Below are 18,514 nucleotides of genomic sequence, written 5' to 3'. Positions count from 1 at the left end.
CTAAGGCTAGTGGTACAACAGGAAAACCTGACCTGGTGACTAAGGCTAGTGGTACAACAGGAGAACCTGACCTGGTGACTAAGACTATTGGTACAACAGGAGAACCTGACCTGGTGACTAAGAACCAGTCCTGGTGACTAAGGCTAGTGGTACAACAGGAGAACCTGACCTGTTGAGCAAGGCTAGTGGTACAACAGGAGAACTTGACCTGCTGACCAAGGATAGTGGTACAACAGGAGAACCTGACCTGGTGGCTAGTGGAACAACAGAAGAACCTGACCTGGTGGCTTAGACTAGTGGAACAACAGAAGAACCTGACCTGGTGGCTAAGATTAGAACAACAGAAGATCCTGTCCTGGGCTAAGGCTAGTGGTACAACAGGAGAACCTGACCTGGTGACTAAGGCTAGTTGTACAACAGGATAACCTGTCCTGGTGACTAAGAATAGTGGAACAACAGAATAACCTGACCTGGTGACTAAGGCTACTGGTACAACAGGAGAACCTGACCTGGTGACTAAGGCTAGTTGTACAACAGGAGAACCTGTCCTGGTGACTAAGATTAGTGGAATAACAGAAGAACCTGACCTGGTGGCTTAGACTAGTGGAACAACAGAAGAACCTTACCTGGTGGCTAAGATTAGTGGAACAACAGAAGATCCTGTCCTGGTAACTAGAACCTGTCCTGGTGACTAAGATTAGTGGAACAACAGAAGAACCTGACCTGGTGGCTTAGACTAGTGGAACAACATAATATCCTGTCCTGGTAACTAAGAACCTGTCCTGGTGACTAAGACTCTGTCCTGGTGACTAAGGCTTGTGGTACAACAGGATAACTTGACCTGGTGACTAAGAACCTGACCTGGTGACTAAGGCTAGTGGTACAACAGGAGAACCTGACCTGGTGACGAAGGCTAGTGGTACAACAGGAAAACCTGACCTGGTGAATAAGGCTAGTGGTACAACAGGAGAACCTGACCCGGTGACTAAGAACCAGTCCTGGTGACTAAGGCTACTGGTACAACAGGAGAACCTGACCTGGTGAGCAAGGCTAGTGGTACAACAGGAGAACCTGTCCTGGTGACCAAGGCTAGTGGTACAACAGGGGAACCTGACCTGGTGACTAAGACTAGTGGAACAACAGAAGAACCTGACCTGGTGGCTTAGACTAGTGGAACAACAGAAGCACCTGACCTGGTGGCTAAGACTATTGGAACAACAGAAGATCCTGTCCTGGTGACTAAGGCTACTGGTACAACAGGAGAACCTGACCTTGTGACTAAGGCTAGTTGTACAACAGGAGAACCTGTCCTGGTGACTAAGATTAGTGGAACAACAGAAGAACCTGACCTGGTGGCTTAGACTTGTGGAACAACAGAAGAACCTTACCTGGTGGCTAAGATTAGTGGAACAACAGAAGATCCTGTCCTGGTAACTAAGAACCTGTCCTGGTGACTAAGATTAGTGGAACAACAGAAGAACCTGACCTGGTGGCTTAGACTATTGGAACAACAGAATAACCTTACCTGGTTGCAAAGATTAGTGGAACAACAGAATATCCTGTCCTGGTAACTAAGAACCTGTCCTGGTGACTAAGATTAGTGGAACAACAGAAGAACCTTACCTGGTGACTAAGAACCTGTCCTGGTGACTAAGATTACTGGAACAACAGAAGATCCTGTCCTGGTGACTGAGATTAGTGGTACAACAGGAGATCCAGACCTGGTGGCTAATGTTAGCGGTAAAGCAGAAGAACCTGACCTGGTGACTAAGGCTAGTGGTACAACAGGAGAACCTGACCTGGTGACTAAGGCTAGTGGTACAACAGGAGAACCTGTCCTGGTGACTAAGAACCTGACCTGGTGACTAAGGCTAGTGGTACAACAGGAGAACCTGACCTGGTGACGAAGGCTAGTGGTACAAAAGGAAAACCTGACCTGGTGACTAAGGCTAGTGGTACAACAGGAGAACCTGACCTGGTGACGAAGGCTAGTGGTACAACAGGAAAACCTGACCTGGTGACTAAGGCTAGTGGTACAACAGGAGAACCTGACCTGGTGACTAAGGCTAGTGGTACAACATGAGAACCTGACCTGGTGACTAAGGCAAGAGGTACAACAGGAGAACATGTCCTGGTGACTAAGGCTAGTGGTACAACAGGAGAAACTGACCTGGTGACGAAGGCTAGTGGTACAACAGGAAAACCTGACCTGGTGACTAAGGCCAGTGGTACAACAGGAGAACCTGACCTGGTGACTAAGGCTAGTGGTACAACAGGAGAACCTGTCCTGGTGACTAAGAATCTGACCTGGTGACTAAGAACTTGTCCTGGTGATTAAGAACCTGTCCTGGTGACTAAGAACCTGTCCTGTTTACTAAGAACCTGTCCTGGTGACTAAGGCTAGTGGTACAACAGGAGAAGCTGTCCTGGTGACTAAGAACCTGTCCTGGTGACTAAGGCTAGTGGTACAACAGGAGAATCTGTCCTGGTGAACAAGGCGAGTGGTACAACAGGAGAACCTGACCTGGTGACTAAGAACCTGTCCTTGTGACTAAGACTCTGTCCTGGTGACTAAGGCTTGTGGTACAACAGGAGAACTTGACCTGGTGACTAAGAACCTGACCTGGTGACTAACGCTAGTGGTACAACAGGAGAACCTGACCTGGTGACGAAGGCTAGTGGTACAACAGGAAAACCTGACCTGGTGACTAAGGCTAGTGGTACAACAGGAGAACCTGACCTGGTGACGAAGGCTAGTGGTACAACAGGAAAACCTGACCTGGTGACTAAGGCTAGTGGTACAACAGGAGAACCTGACCTGGTGACTAAGGCTAGTGGTACAACATGAGAACCTGACCTGGTGACTAAGGCAAGAGGTACAACAGGAGAACCTGTCCTGGTGACTAAGGCTAGTGGTACAACAGGAGAAACTGACCTGGTGACGAAGGCTAGTGGTACAACAGGAAAACCTGACCTGGTGACTAAGGCCAGTGGTACAACAGGAGAACCTGACCTGGTGACTAAGGCTAGTGGTACAACATGAGAACCTGACCTGGTGACTAAGGCAAGAGGTACAACAGGAGAACCTGTCCTGGTGACTAAGGCTAGTGGTACAACAGGAGAAGCTGTCCTGGTGACTAAGAACCTGTCCTGGTGACCAAGGCTAGTGGTACAACATGAGAACCTGACCTGGTGACTAAGGCTTATGGTACAACAGGATAACCTGACCTGGTGACTAAGGACCTGTCCTGGTGACTAAGATTAGTGGAACAACAGAGAACCTGACCTGGTGACTAAGAACCTGTCCTGGTGACTAAGATTAGTGGAACAACAGCAAAACCTGATCTGGTGACTAAGATTAGTGGAACAACAGAAGAACCTGACCTGGTGACTAAGATTAGTGGAACAACAGCAGAACCTGTCCTGGTGACTAAGATTAGTGGAACAACAGAAGAACCTGACCTGGTGACTAAGAACCTGTCCTGGTGACTAGGATTAGTGGAACAACAGAAGAACCTGTCCTGGTGACTAAGATTAGTGGAACAACAGAAGAACTTGACCTGGTGACTAAGAACCTGTCCTGGTGACTAAGATTAGTGGAACAACAGAAGAACTTGACCTGGTGACTAAGAACCTGTCCTGGTGACTAAGATTAGTGGAACAACAGAAGAACCTGACCTGGTGGATAATGCATTTGCCAAGTATGCAGATTACATTCCATAATAATTTTTATACTGACCATAAAAAATGTGTTTTACCTCTTCCTTTTTACCTCAGGATAATGGTATAACTTTTTAATTTCCTTCCCCTTGAGTAATAGCTTTGTCATACATTAACTAAGGTGTTCAAATTAAGCATTAAGAAATGTCATTGTACAGATTGCACCAGGACTTGCTAGTTTGATATGATCATTAATTTGTATTATGAAGATTCTGAAACGCCAGATGATTCTGTCTGTATTATTGTGTTACAGAGAGATACTGAGGTCATTAATCTTCATTTTTTGATTACAACAAGCAACAAGATGTTTCGACTGAAATCTATTCATCATGTGACAATCCTAAAACAATTACAATGCAGTCAAGTTCACAGGAAACTACGATGGCAGAATAAGTAGCGTTTTAAACTGACATTCTGTGACATTTCAGTGAATGGAACTTTCAGTCCCTGTGTTTTACAATATGTACCGTACCTCACTTTAACACAGGAATTTGTGTGAAAGTCTGGCGTACATGGACAGTATGTTGATATTCCTCACCCTCTTCATCCTGTTCCTTTCCTTCCTCTCAGAGAGACAACAGGGGAACATGTCCAGTCATGTCCACATAATCTCTCTCTCTCGCTCTCTCTCTCTCCAAAGAGATGGAAACCAAGTTAGCACATACTAATCACCGGCTATAATTGATCTCTAATTCCTCTCTCTGGCCTGACGTAGAGAAAAGACAACGCAGGCCTTTATCAGGTGAGCTGTGATGGAACACTACTCAGATAGAGCTTCAGCGGAGCCCCAGCCGGCTCTAGCCATCTGCCACTGTGTCACTACAGAAGGATGGATAGAGGGAGAACCAGTGTGCGGAGTGTCAAGTAGCCATTTTATTTCTAAGAGATTAGGCAGTTTAGAAGGCTGTGCTTAAATTGAGATTTTTCAACCTCTTTCGTTTAAATTAGAATGATTGTGTATTGAGTTAGCGTGGTGTGATTGTATGGGGTGAAGTTGAAGCTCCCCTGCGAAGTGGGAAGTAAACATTTCTTTATTTTCTTAGCTAGCTAAGTAAGGTCGTTCTTAAAAAGAGATTTTCAACTTCAGAGCTTCTGGTTGCTTCCGTTTAGTTCAGAATTGTTATGTACCGAGTGAGATAGGTGTAGCGAATCTTCAAGCTCTTTAAAAGTCTAAAAATAATGGGACATTTCTTCTCTCACGCCATGATTTCAGTGATGCTCTCTGGGAAATGGAGTACTCAAGATTGTAATTATGTATTATTTTATCTATTTCAAGCATCAGTAACTTAGATGTATTTCCTGGCAGAATGCCTAGGACATTATTTTTCCTTATTTAAAAAAAATCTCATATTGTAAAAGTAGCTTGTCTTCTTAGGTTTTTATATAATTTAGTTTTTTTTATATATATATATATACGTAGAGCTACTGTATTGGTACTTATGGAATTATGTCAACATTCTGCTTCTACAATTCTAAATAGTTTCTGCTTCTCAAAGGACACATGAGTGTGAATGCATGTTCCGATCCTCCTTATTCGGTGATCATCATGCGGTATGTTGCATGCCTCTAATGCAGGGTTACTCAAGTCCAATCACCTACATTTTTAACTCGACAAGACAAGGCTCTGTGTCTTTTGTAACTTCCTTGTTACCAGGGGACCTCGGGTATTTTTAAGACTCTTGACACTCGTCAGGTCACTAGGTTTATGACGACTCCTGAATAAATGACAAATGAGGACATACAATTAACATACATAACAATGAATGAAAGTTAATTTTTCCTACAAGGTTCTACAGCATCACAGTTCTTTGCAACACATTTGGGGCAGCAGATGCACCAGATTAAGTTAGGTAACATGAGTGATATACCAGGTTAGGTTAGGTAACATGAGTGATATACCAGGTTAGGTAACATGAGTGATATACCAGGTTAGGTTAGGTAACATGAGTGATATACCAGGTTAGGTTAGGTAACATGAGTGATATACCAGGTTAGGTTAGGTAACATGAGTGATATACCAGGTTAGGTTAGGTAACATGAGTGATATACCAGGTTAGGTTACATGAGTGATATACCAGGTTAGGTAACATGAGTGATATACCAGGTTAGGTTACATGAGTGATATACCAGGTTAGGTAACATGAGTGATACACCAGGTTAGGTAACATGAGTGATACACCAGGTTAGGTTAGGTAACATGAGTGCCACATGAATGCCTGCATTTCCCCAAACCATCTCTTTCACACATTTTCACCCAACACAGATATAAAACAAACAACCAATTTGGTGAAATATGTCATATGTAACCTTGCCTGGGACCTCAGGATGCTCATTGGGCGAATAGTCTTGATGCACAGGGACAACCTGAGTTTATTCGCAGGTTCATCACACCGTTAGAGCAGTGCGTATAATGGCAATTATACAATTTCTCACTCGTCAAAAACCTACAGTATCTTCATGTTAAGTGTCCTGGAGGCTTTTCATTCCAGGTACAGCACTTAAAGTGATGCTATCTATGTGCAGGCGTTAACCCAAGGAGACTGGATAACTTGACAATGCACTTTAGCTGCTCGCGTTTAGCTAGCTAACACATCATTGACTGTGCCCAACGCTACCAGGAAGTGGCAGACACTGAACATATCCCATCCTGCCATACTGAACATATATACAGCTTTCTTCAACACACTTTGGTTGCCCCACTTAGTGGTTAGCTTAGCTACCAGCACTTAGCAGGCAAACACGTCATTAACTGTGCCCACTACATCTCAGAAGCACTGAGTGTATTTACCCAGCCCAATTTGCTGTACATAGAAGGCACATAGAAGGCACCTGTACCATGCATTATTTAATTTTGAGTTTACATCACAATATTACAGTTTCTGTACATCATAGAAGACTGAAATATACCAAAACCCACTGTCATAGAAACACCAGATCTTCGACTGTTTAAAAAAAGGTATATCAATTATTTAAAAAATATTAATAACATTCCAACTATGAGGCCTCTAGTCATTTGACTGCAGTAAAGGGATACAGGTTTGTTCAGATTAACTTAGATCTGTGGATCATATACTTTTTAATGGCTAGCTCAGAATATGAGCTTTCCAAAAGATCTTTATATATTATAAAGATCAGTTATTTTGGGTACCCATATAATTTCTAAATCCCATTGTTGGATGGTTCGGTAGTTGGGTTTCCCAAGGGACTTAATTGGCCAGCGTAGCTGACCTAAATTGTAAATATAGAAACAAATATTTATCTGTTAATGTGTATGTATCTTTCAAATCATGAAATATTCTCAAACCATTACAGTCCATGATATCGATAAGGGTACGGATTTCCAAATTTGGACCACAGGGGGGGATGCAAAAGGCCGCCCTCCACATTGCAAGGCATCATTGTGAAATATTGGAGTATGGGCCATTTGAAATCCCAGTTACATTGTTTTCACATTTTTCACCAAATAGAAATTGCATGAGCAAAAATAGGACCAAAGAGAAATTTACATTCTTTAAGGTACATATCAGTGAAGGCCACCTCTTCCAGACACCATATTTATCTCAGTAATAATTTAGTGGGCAGAATAATCATGTCTAAACCAATTTAGGATAGGGTGAAACTCTAATGCCTTAAACAACTATTTAATGTCTGGAGCGAATAATCCTCCTACATCTTTCACTCTTTCTAAATGAGTAAATTTTATCCAGGCTCGCTTAACTTGCCATGTATAGTTTGAAGTGAATTATTATTACATGTATTCCAATAGCCAGAAGGGAGGCCATGGGAAGCATTGAACTACATAAATGCAGGTATGGCAATATATTAATTTTGACAATAGATATTCTGTTGGTTAATAAAAGTAGGAGACATTCCAAATGTCATATTATGGCTATATGCTGTACAGTGTTGTAACAATGTACAAATATGTATTTATTACTTCCAAATATGAAAATGGGAAATGATTGGGATTCCATAAGTAGAGATGGTGTCACGTCCTGATGGTGTCACGCCCTGATGGTGTCACGCCCTGACCTTAGAGATCCTTTATTCTCTATTTTGGCCAGGTCGGGGTGTGAATAGGGTGGGCATTCTAGTTTCTTAATTTCTTGGTTGGCCTGGTATGGTTCCCAATGAGAGGCAGCTGTCTATCGTTGTCTCTGATTGGGGATCATACTTAGGCAGCCATTTCCCACCTGTTTGTTGTGGGATCTTGTTTTTGTATAGTTGCTGGTTAGCACTACATAGCTTCACGTTCGCTTCTTTCTTCTTTATTGTTTTTTGCCGATTAAAGAAAGATGATGAATCCAAACCCCGCTGCGTTTTGGTCCGATTCTTACAACAATGTTCGTGACAGATGGAGACCTCCATTGGGGTCTTGAGATACAGTAGAGCAGATGTGTTTTTTATAATTTAAGATTAAGCTGGACATATGTATTATCTTCAATGCATTTGGGAGCAATTGAGATACATTGTATAAATATAGTAAAATATAATCTGCGTATAATGAGATTAAGTGATCTGTAGATTTTATGGAATTTGGTTTTATTTCCTTGATTGACAAATTTCCTGGGCAAGTGATAATAAGAATAGCAAAGGAATTTGGATTGCCTTGTTTGCTGCTTCTATTGATTCTGAACGGAGCAGAGTGGATATTGCTTGCTATAACTATGGCTGAGGGATTGGCATATAGTATTTGAATCATATTAAACTTTGGCCTACAATGATCGGAAATCTAATGAATATAACAACAAATGCCCCATTAGCCTGCCGATTGGAACAGCGGTCTATGGCACTGGATCATAGTGGGTTAAATCCCAGGCTGTGTTGCAGCCGGCAGTGACCGGGACACCCATGAGGCGGTTTTATTATTAGCCAACATCATCCGGGTTAGAGGAGGGTTTGGCTGGCCCGGATGTCCTTGTCCCATCGCGCTCTAGTGTCTCCTTGTGGCGGGCCGGGTGCATGCACTCTGACTTTGGTCACCAGCTGTACGGTGTTTCCTCCGACACATTGGTTTGACTTCCGGGTTAAGTGAGCAGTGTGTCAAGAAGCAGTGCGGCTCGGCATGGTTGTGTTTCAGAGGACGCATGGTTCTCGAACTTCGCCTCTCCCGTCTATGTACGGGGGTTGCAGCGATGGAACTAGACTGTAACTACCCCAAAAAATTCTAAAAAAATCCCCAGCAAAATCTGTCTGTTTAAGCTACAGGTGTGGGCTGCATCATAATCCCCCATTTCTGTCGATATCGCCTTTCCGCGGTGACAGGTGGCAGCGCTAGAGCAGTTTTTGTCAGACCATGAGACGTCCCGAAATGTGGCTTTCTCATGATAATCATCTCATGATCTGTAGCGTGCAAACGGCCTACAAACTATAATGATAAAATAATAGTAATAAAAGATAATGATATATATAATATATATAATTGAAAGCTGAAACTCATCATCAGTATCAGTTAAAACAAACTCATGGAAGTATATATGGAGTTGGTTTAGTGACTAAAATAAGGGCATAAATAAATGTAATTTTTTTTTTAACAGTTTCCTCTTTCTTATGTGTCTCGGAATATAGGACAGACATTTTTTGGGGTGACTATCTATTGTTCCATGTAGTGAATCTGTTATTCAATTAATGTATATTGACTAATAGTAGTAATGTCATATTCAATGTTTCATCCAATAATCTTTTCAAACATTTTTTACAAATTTGGACTCCCAGTGAAGCAGTGTCCTGTCTTGAGAGAAGAGGAGTTCTTCATTATTTTAGAAAGGATTTAGTCTTTAGCTTTTTTTGTGGATCAGAGTTTCTTCTTTATAGAAGTGGGAGAATCTTAAAATTGATTAATTTGGGTTCTGATAGTAATTCCACTGTTTCAGAATCACGTAATGGTTGAGTCTTAATCGATTAATAAATGAATAAATTAAGGTCTGTCCTGACTTTGGAAAGAGTGTTTGTGAGAATGTTTCAAAAATGTTCTTTTGTTGTGATTTATTCAGCCAAGCAAAGGGTGAAAAGGGTCTGTCTTTTTCAATATATTTCTGGATATCTGACATGTCATTAGATATAAGGAATCATGCTCCAGATACGCAATGTCCTTAACTACATACAGTTGAAGTCGGAAGTTTACATACACCTTAGCCAAGTATATTTAAACTCACTTTTTCACAATTCCTGACATTTAATTCTAGTAACAATTCCCTGTCTTAGGTCAGTAAGGATCACCTCTTCATTTTAAGAATGTGAAATGTTAGAAAAACATCAGAGAGTGATTTATTTCAGTTTTTGTTTCTTTCATTACATTCCCAGTGGGTCAGAAGTTTACATACACTCAATTAGTATTTGGTAGCATTGCCTTTCAATTGTTTAACTTGGGTCAAATGTTTCAGGTAGCCTTCCACAAGCTTCCCACAATAAGTTGGGTGAATTCTGTCCCATTCCTCCTTACAGAGCTGGTGTAACTGAGTCAGGTTTTGTAGGCCTCCTTGCTCGCACACGCTTTTTCAGTTCTACCCTCAAATTTTCTATAGGATTGAGGTCAGGGCTTTGTGATGGCCACTCCAATACCTTGACTTTGTTGTCCATAAGCCATTTTGCCACAGCTTTGGAAGTATGCTTGGGATCATTGTCCATTTGGAAGAACCATTTGCTACCAAGCTTATATCCGCAAAATTTTCCTACCTCATGATTTAATATTAATCTGGAAATTGCTCACAAGGATGAACCAGACTTGTGAAGGTCTACAATTTGTACTGGGTTTGAAGGTAGGCCTTGAAATACATCCACAGGTACACCTCTAATTGACTGAAATGATGTCAATTAGCCTATCAGAAGCTTCTAAATCCATGACATCCTTTTCTGGAATTGTCCAAGCTGTTTAAAGGCACATTCAACTTAGTGAATGTAAACTTCTGACCCACTGGAATTGTGATACAGTGAATTATAAGTGAAATAATCTGTCTGTAAACAATTGTTGGAAAAAGGACTAGAAAAATTACTTGTGTCATGCTCAAAGTAGATGTCCTCACCGACTCACCAAAACTATATTTTGTTTTACAAGAAATTTGTGGAGTGGTTGAAAAACGAGTTTGAATGACCCCAACCTAAGTGTATGTAAACTTCAAACTTCAACTGTATGTGGAGATAGGATATTCTCCGTAATGGGACAGTTTCTACAAAGATCCAATCCGCACCTCAGAAAATCTCCCTCTACCATATGACTCCTGGGGTGAGATAAAGACACACACCTGATGTGCATGCACCCGCATACATATTTGTAGAGTATTCTAATTCCGGAAAGGGTGTATATGTCAACATTCTGAAATATCTCAGCCTTTACACTTAAGCGTGAACAAATCCACTTACTTTCAGAAAATCATACTGTAATCCTTACCTCATAATTTAAGTATCATGTATTTAAAAACAATTTATGACTTCAATAAATATCCTTACATGCATACATATTACTCCTCGTATGTCTGAAAATGGACTAAATCTGACTCATAATCAACGTCCATGGCACAAATGATTTGACCTGTTCAGGTGCCAAAAATCATTGTGCTTTTTCACAAGAAGGTGACATCTCTAAGCACACATTTACACCATAATCATTAGTAGGCTATAAGGCACGGAAAAGCAAACACCGTCATATTTAATCTGAGTTGCTATTTCCAAAGCACATCTCTGCTATTTATGTTTTAAAAAATGCAGCATACAAATCCAGAGCTTCAATCACAACAGGTTTTCTGTAAAGATGGAAACGTAGGCCAACGTAGGCTCTGCTAAACTTGTATTTTTGAGTCTCCTCTGTCTCTCCTCTCGGTCTCTCCTCTCTGTCTCCTCTTCTCCTCTCTGTCTCTCCTCTCTGTCACTTCATCTCTGTCTCTCCTACCTCTCTCATCACGGTCTCTCCTTTCTCTCTCCTCTCTCTCTCCCCCTCTCTGTCGCCTCCTCTCTGTCTTCCCTCTCCGTCTCTCCTCCCGTCTCTCCTCTCTATACCCCCCGGGCTTCATTATCGTCCTTCAATTGTTAAAATACAAATCACTTTTTCAGACATTTTTCGGCTTTTAGAATCTTCATGTCTTAATATACTGAATATATTGTGTTCTGGTTTAGATTTTTATAGAATGATTTTCTGTGAAATCTCATGGTTAGAAGGGTTTTGTATTGCATTTATCTGCTTGAATTGTGTTGTTAGGAAACAGTTATGTGATTCACTGTTTGTTAATTACTTAATTACTTCAATTTGTTTTAAGGACTAAATCAAGTATGATAACTGATGCACTAACTAAAATTATGGGAATAAACTAAGTGAAACAGTTGTCTTTGGTTTGCTTCGCTCAAAGAGTTAATTGTTCTATTTTCAAGTGTGCCCATGCATGCAACATTTCAAAACAAATACAACATTGCCATTGGATGAATCGGCTGGGTTTCTCCATGTTTTGTCGACTGTGGTTTTGTGTGATCATGTTGTTATCGAAATCAGCACATTTCTCATTTCATCCCTCAAGGTTTTGTTGTTGTTGCTGTTGTTGTTTTTATGTCTTTCCTGTTGTGATAAAATCATGCTGGCAATCATTATGAAACAAAGGATTGCTTGGCCTTGAGCAGAGCTAGATGGATACGGATATTGCGTCAAGACAATAGCTGTGTTCAAATACTACTAAACATAAATTGAGTATGTAATATGCTAGGTAAGTCAGTTAAGAACAAATTCTTATTTTCAATGACAGCCTAGGAACAGCGGGATAACTGCCTTGTTTAGGGGCAGAACGGCAGATTTGTACCTTGTCAGCTCGGGGATTCGAACTTGCAACCTTTCGGATACTAGCCCAACGCTCTAACCACTAGGCTACCCTGGCTACCCTGTCACTGCTATACAATATGGAGGTCATTTGGTACGCAAGGCAATGTGGAGTACTGTTGGTATGCTGTTCAATATGGAGTACCATTGGTATGCAATATGGAGTACCGTTGGTACGCTGTGCGATATGGAGTACCGCAGGTACGCTGCTCATTATGGAGTACAGTTGGTATGCAATATGGAGTACCGCAGGTACGCTGCTCATTATGGAGTACAGTTGGTATGCAATATGGAGTACCGTTGGTACGCTGCTCATTATGGAGTACAGTTGGTATGCAATATGGAGTACCGTTGGTACGCTGCTCATTATGGAGTACAGTTGGTATGCAATATGGAGTACCGTTGGTATGCTGTTCAATATGGAGTACAGTTGGTATGCAATATGGAGTACCGTTGGTACACTGTTCAATACGGAGTACTTCGTTGTTCATTATAGAGTACCATTGGTATGCTGTTCATTATGGAGTATCGCTGGTAAACTGTTCAATATGGAGTACCGCTGGTAAACTGTTCAATATGGAGTACCGTTGGTACTCTGTTCAATATGGAATACCGTTAGTACTCTGTTCAATATGGAATACCGTTAGTACTCTGTTCAATATGGGGTACCGTTGGTATGCTGTTCATTATAGAGTACCGCTGGTATGCTGTTCAATATGGAGTACCGTTGGTATGATGTTCATTATGGAGTACCGTTCGTACTCTTTTCATTATGGAGTACCATTGGTATGCAATATGGAGTACAGTTGGTACACTGTTCAATATGGAGTACCGTTGGTATGGTGTTCAATATGGAATAATGTTGGTATGCTGTTCAATATGGAGTACCGTTGGTACTCTGTTCAATTTGGAGTACCGTTGGTACTCTGTTCAATATGGAGTACAGTTGGTACACTGTTCAATAAGGAGTACAGTTGGTACACTCTGCAATATGGAGTACCGTTGGTATGCTATTCAATATGGAGTACTGTTGGTAAGCTGTGCGATTTGGAGTACCGTTGGATAGCTGTTCATTATGGAGTCCCGTTGGTATGCAATATGGAGTACTGTTGGTATGCTGTTCATTATAGAGTACCGCTGGTATGCTGTTCAATATGGAGTACCGTTGCTATGCTGTTCATTATGGAGTACTGACGGTACCCTGTGCGATATGGAGTACTGTTGGTATGCTGTGCGATATGGAGTACCGTTGGTATGCTGTGCGATATGGAGTACCGTTGGTATGCTGTGCGATATGGAGTACCGTTGGTATGCTGTTCAATATGGAGTACTGTTGGTATGCAATAAAGTTGGTACACAGTGCAATTGGACTGTTAGCTGAAAAGTTCCATCAGCAAATTTCTTCGGCTACATTACCTATTTTGCCAATTGGCCTGGACCCTTTTACTGCCTACACAGAGCCCTGCCGATCCATTACGACTGGCCTGCCGACTCCCGGCCTGCGTGCTAGCCTGCCACCCCCGGCCTGCGAGCTTTCTGAATTGCAGTGTATCCAGCTCTCCTAGCTACTCACTGGTCCCTATGATCATTAGGCTACTCATGCCTCTCCCTAATGTCAATATGCCTTGTTCATAGCTGTTTTGGTTAGTGATTATTGTCTTATTTCACTGTAGAGCCGCCAGCCCTGATCAATGTGCTTTAGCTGGCCCTTTTGTTCCACCTCCCACACATGCGGTGACCTCACCCGGTTTAAATGGTGTCTCGAGAGACAAAACCTCTCTCTTCGTCACTCAATGCATAGGTTCACTTCAACTGTATTCACATCCTACCATACCCTTGTCTGTACATTATGCCTTGAATCTATTTTTCCGCACCCAGAAACATGCTCCTTTAATTCTTTGTTCCGAACGCACAAGACTACCAGTTCTTATAACCTTTAGCTGTAACCTTATCCTACTCCTCCTCTGTTCCTAAAGGTTAATCCAGGCCCTGCAGCACCTATCTCCACAGCGCCAAATTCAAAACAACAAAAATCACATTAATAAAATTCCTCAAGCATACAAGTATTTTACACCATTTTAAAGATTAAATTCTCGTTAATCAGGCCACAGTGTCTGATTTCAAAAAGGCTTTACAGCGAAAGCACCACAAATTATTATGTTAGGTCACCACCAAGTCACAGAAAAACAAATTTTTCCAGCCAAAGAGAGGTGTCACAAAAAGCAGTTATATAGATAAAATGAATCACTAACCTTTGATGATCTTCATCAGATGACACTCATAGGACTTCGTTTTACACAATACATGTATGTTTTGTTCGATGAAGTGCATATTTATATCCAAAAATCAAATTTTACATTGGCGCATTATGTTCAGTAGTTCCAAAACATGTGGTGATTTTGCAGAGAGCCACATCAGAAAATACTCATAATAAAATACTAATAATAAACACTTAGAGCCACATCAATTTACAGAAATACACATACTAAACATTGATAAAAGTTACAACTATTATACATGGAACTTTAGATAAACTTCTCCTTAATGCAACCGCTGTGTCAGATATCAAACAAACTTCACGGAAAAAGCACACCATGCAATAATCTGTCCAAAAAGTTTGGTTACAGTCCGTAGAAACATGTCAAACAATGTATAGAATCAATCTTTAGGATGTTTTTAACATAAATCTTCAATAATGTTCCAACCGGATAATTCCTTTGTCTGTAGAAAAGCAATGGAGCGTGAGCTACCTCTCACATGACCGCGCATCACGAGCGCAAAGCATTCTGCCAGACCTCTGACTCATTCCCCTCTACATTCGGCCCCACTTGACAGTAGAAGCCTCAAACAAAGTTCTAAAGACTGTTGACATCTAGTGGAAACCTTAGGAAGTGCAACATGACCAATATCCCAGTGTATTCAATAGGGAATGAGTTGAAAAACGACCAACCTCAGATTTCCCACTTCCTGGTTGGACTTTTTCTCAGGTTTTCGCCTGCCATATGAGTTCTGTTATACTCACAGACATCGTTCAAACAGTTTTAGAAACTTCAGAGTGTTTTCTATCCAAATCTACTAATAATATGCATATATTAGCAACTGGGACTGAGTAGCAGGCAGTTTACTCTGGGCACCTTATTCATCCAAGCGACTCAATACTGCCCCCCAGTTACCAAGAAGTTAAATAAAGGTGAAATACAATTTATTTTTAAAACACCAACAGGTAGGGTTGTATTGCTGTGATTGAAAATTCCTCTACGCAGACAATTTTCATGATTCAATTATCTATTTTTCCTCATATAAGATTGAATTGCTTTCGATAATAATCATGACAGAGGGCATTCGATATTGATTGATCAAACTCAGACCTATGATCTTTGTAACTGCGGGAGGTACAACAACATAACGTTATATTTCTGATCCACTGAAAAGTCACTTGCCAAAAGAAGGTGTTTTATCTTTATTATTGAGGTGAAGTGTCTGTGTGACTCTCCCTCCCTCATCTTCTCCCCACACGTCTCTCCCTCCCTCCTCTTCTCCCCATTCCGTCTCTCCCTCCTCTTCTCCCCACACATCTCTCCCTCATCTTCTCCCCTTCCGTCTCTCCCTCCTCTTCCCCTCGGACTCTCCCTCCTCCTCTTCCCTTCTCCCCCCTCCTTCTCTCCCTTCCTCTCTTCACCTACCGTCTCTCTATTCTGACCTTTAATAAAGGCTTAGTGTGAACTGTGATTGGTCATTTAATGAAGGCTCAGTGTGAACCGTGATTGGTCCTTTGATTAAAACAGGAGGAGAAGAAAGGGCAGATTCATTCAGGGACCCATGGAGAGAGTGAGAGAGGGAGCAGAGAGGGAGTGAGTAAGCAGAGCGAGATAGGAAAGATGGAGCAGAGATAGGAGAGAGTGAGCAGAGAGATGTGAGAGGGAGCAGAGAGAGGAGAGAGGGAGCAGAGAGAGGAGAGGGAGCAGAGAGGGAGCTGAGAGAGGAGAGAGGGAGCAGAGAGGGAGCTGAGAGAGGAGAGAGGAGAGAGGAGAGAGGGAGCTGAGAGAGGAGAGAGGGAGCTGAGAGAGGAGAGAGGAGAGGGAGCAGAAAGAGGAGAGAGGGAGCAGAGAGAGGAGAGAGGGAGTGGAGAGAGGAGAGGGAGAGGAGAGGGAGTAGAAAGAGGAGAGAGGGAGCAGAGAGAAGAGAGAGGGAGCTGAGAGAGGAGAGAGGAGAGGGAGCAGAAAGAGGAGAGTGGGAGCAGAGAGAAGAGAGGGAGCAGAAAGAGGAGAGAGGGAGCAGAGAGAGGAGAGGGAGCAGAGAGGGAGCAGAAAGAGGAGAGAGGAAGCAGAGAGAGGAGAAGGAGCAAAGAGAGGAGAGAGGGAGGAGGGAGAAGAGAGGGAGAGGAGAGAGGGAGCAGAGAGAGGCGAGAGGGAGCAGAGACAGGAGAGAGGGAGGAGAGAGAGGAGAGAGAAGAGAGAGAGGAAAGAGGAGAGAGGAGAGAGGGAGCAGAGAGAGGAGATAGGGAGCAGAGAGAGGAGAGAGGGAGCAGAGAGAGGAGAGAGGAGAGAGGAGAGGGAGAAGAGAGAGGAGAGAGGGAGCAGATAGAAGAGAGGGAGAGGAGAGAGGAGAGAGGGAGCTGAGAGAGGAGAGGGAGCAGGGAGAGGAGAGAGAGAGCTGAGAGAGGGAGCAGGGAGAGGAGAGAGGGAGCAGGGAGAGGAGAGAGGGAGCAGAGAGGAGAGAGGGAGATACAGCCTTGATAAGGATGTGTACACAATGACATAAAGGTTAATGGTCTACTCAGATGTATAGAGATTAAGACAACATTACGAAGGCATTTAAAAAAAAATCTAGCCACTGACTGCATGCCCTTGATTTGAGGAATAGATTGCATCCTGGCTGGGTTTTCAGTCATTGTTACTCATGTGAAGATTAACCTGATCCAGGAAAGTGAGCCAATCACAACAACCCGTAATTACGAACCTCTTAGTAGGCTGTCATAGTAAAAAATGATTTGTTCTTTAAATGACTTGCCTAGTTAAATAAAGGTTACATACATTTTCTTTTAACATATACTAAAATTGGTGGAGGATGTAGTACATTTTAGAAATTTAGAAAAATATATAAAAAATATATATATAGAAACTCCCGAAGAGTCTTCACTGTTTTGGTCCAGTACCTTTCCCAAGACTCCTTAGTACAATCACATTCAGAGAGCTAACAGAGAAAGGAACAGATAACTAGAATTGCCCTTTAAATCAAATGAAAATGTAATTTCAGCACCAGACCTTAGTCGTTTCCTGGACTATGGATAATGCATTAATAAGAAACCCTGGCATTAACTGGGAAAGACAATATTGGCTCATCAGATTGTCATCACACCACGTGGTCTAGGAAAATACTAAATCTATTCAGCAAATATCTGTGAAAGTACCATCTCAGACAGAGCTCCTACCTGCTAGACCTGGGTCTTCCTACCTGCTAGACCTGAGTCCTCCTTCCTCCTAGACCTGAGTCCTTCTACCTGCTAGACCTGAGTCATCCTACCTGCTAGACCTGAGTCCTCCTACCTGCTAGACCTGAGTCCTCTTACCTGCTAGACCTGAGTCCTCCTACCTGCTAGACCTGAGTCCTCCTACCTGCTAGACCTGAGTCCTCCAACCTGCTAGACCTGAGTCCTCCTACCTGCTAGACCTGAGTCCTCCTACCTGCTAGACCTGAGTATTCCTACCTGCTAGACCTGAGTCCTCCTACCTGCTAGACCTGTGTCCTCCTACCTGCTAGACCTGAATCCTGCTACCTGCTAGACCTGAGTCCTCCTACCTGCTAGACCTTAGTCCTCCTACGTGCTAGACATGAGTCCTCCTACCTGCTAGACCAGAGTCCTCCTACCTGCTAGACCTGAGTCTTCCTACCTGCTAGACCATGGTCTTCCTACCTGCAAGACCTTAGTCCTCCTACCTGCTAGACCTGAGATCTCCTACCTGCTAGACCTGAGTCCTCTTACCTGCTAGACCTGAG

Source organism: Oncorhynchus clarkii, chromosome 17 (genome assembly GCF_045791955.1).
Source record: "Oncorhynchus clarkii lewisi isolate Uvic-CL-2024 chromosome 17, UVic_Ocla_1.0, whole genome shotgun sequence".
NCBI classification, from domain to species: domain Eukaryota; kingdom Metazoa; phylum Chordata; class Actinopteri; order Salmoniformes; family Salmonidae; genus Oncorhynchus; species Oncorhynchus clarkii.
The sequence above is the reverse complement of the archived record's forward strand: the minus strand, read 5'-3'. Positions refer to the sequence as shown.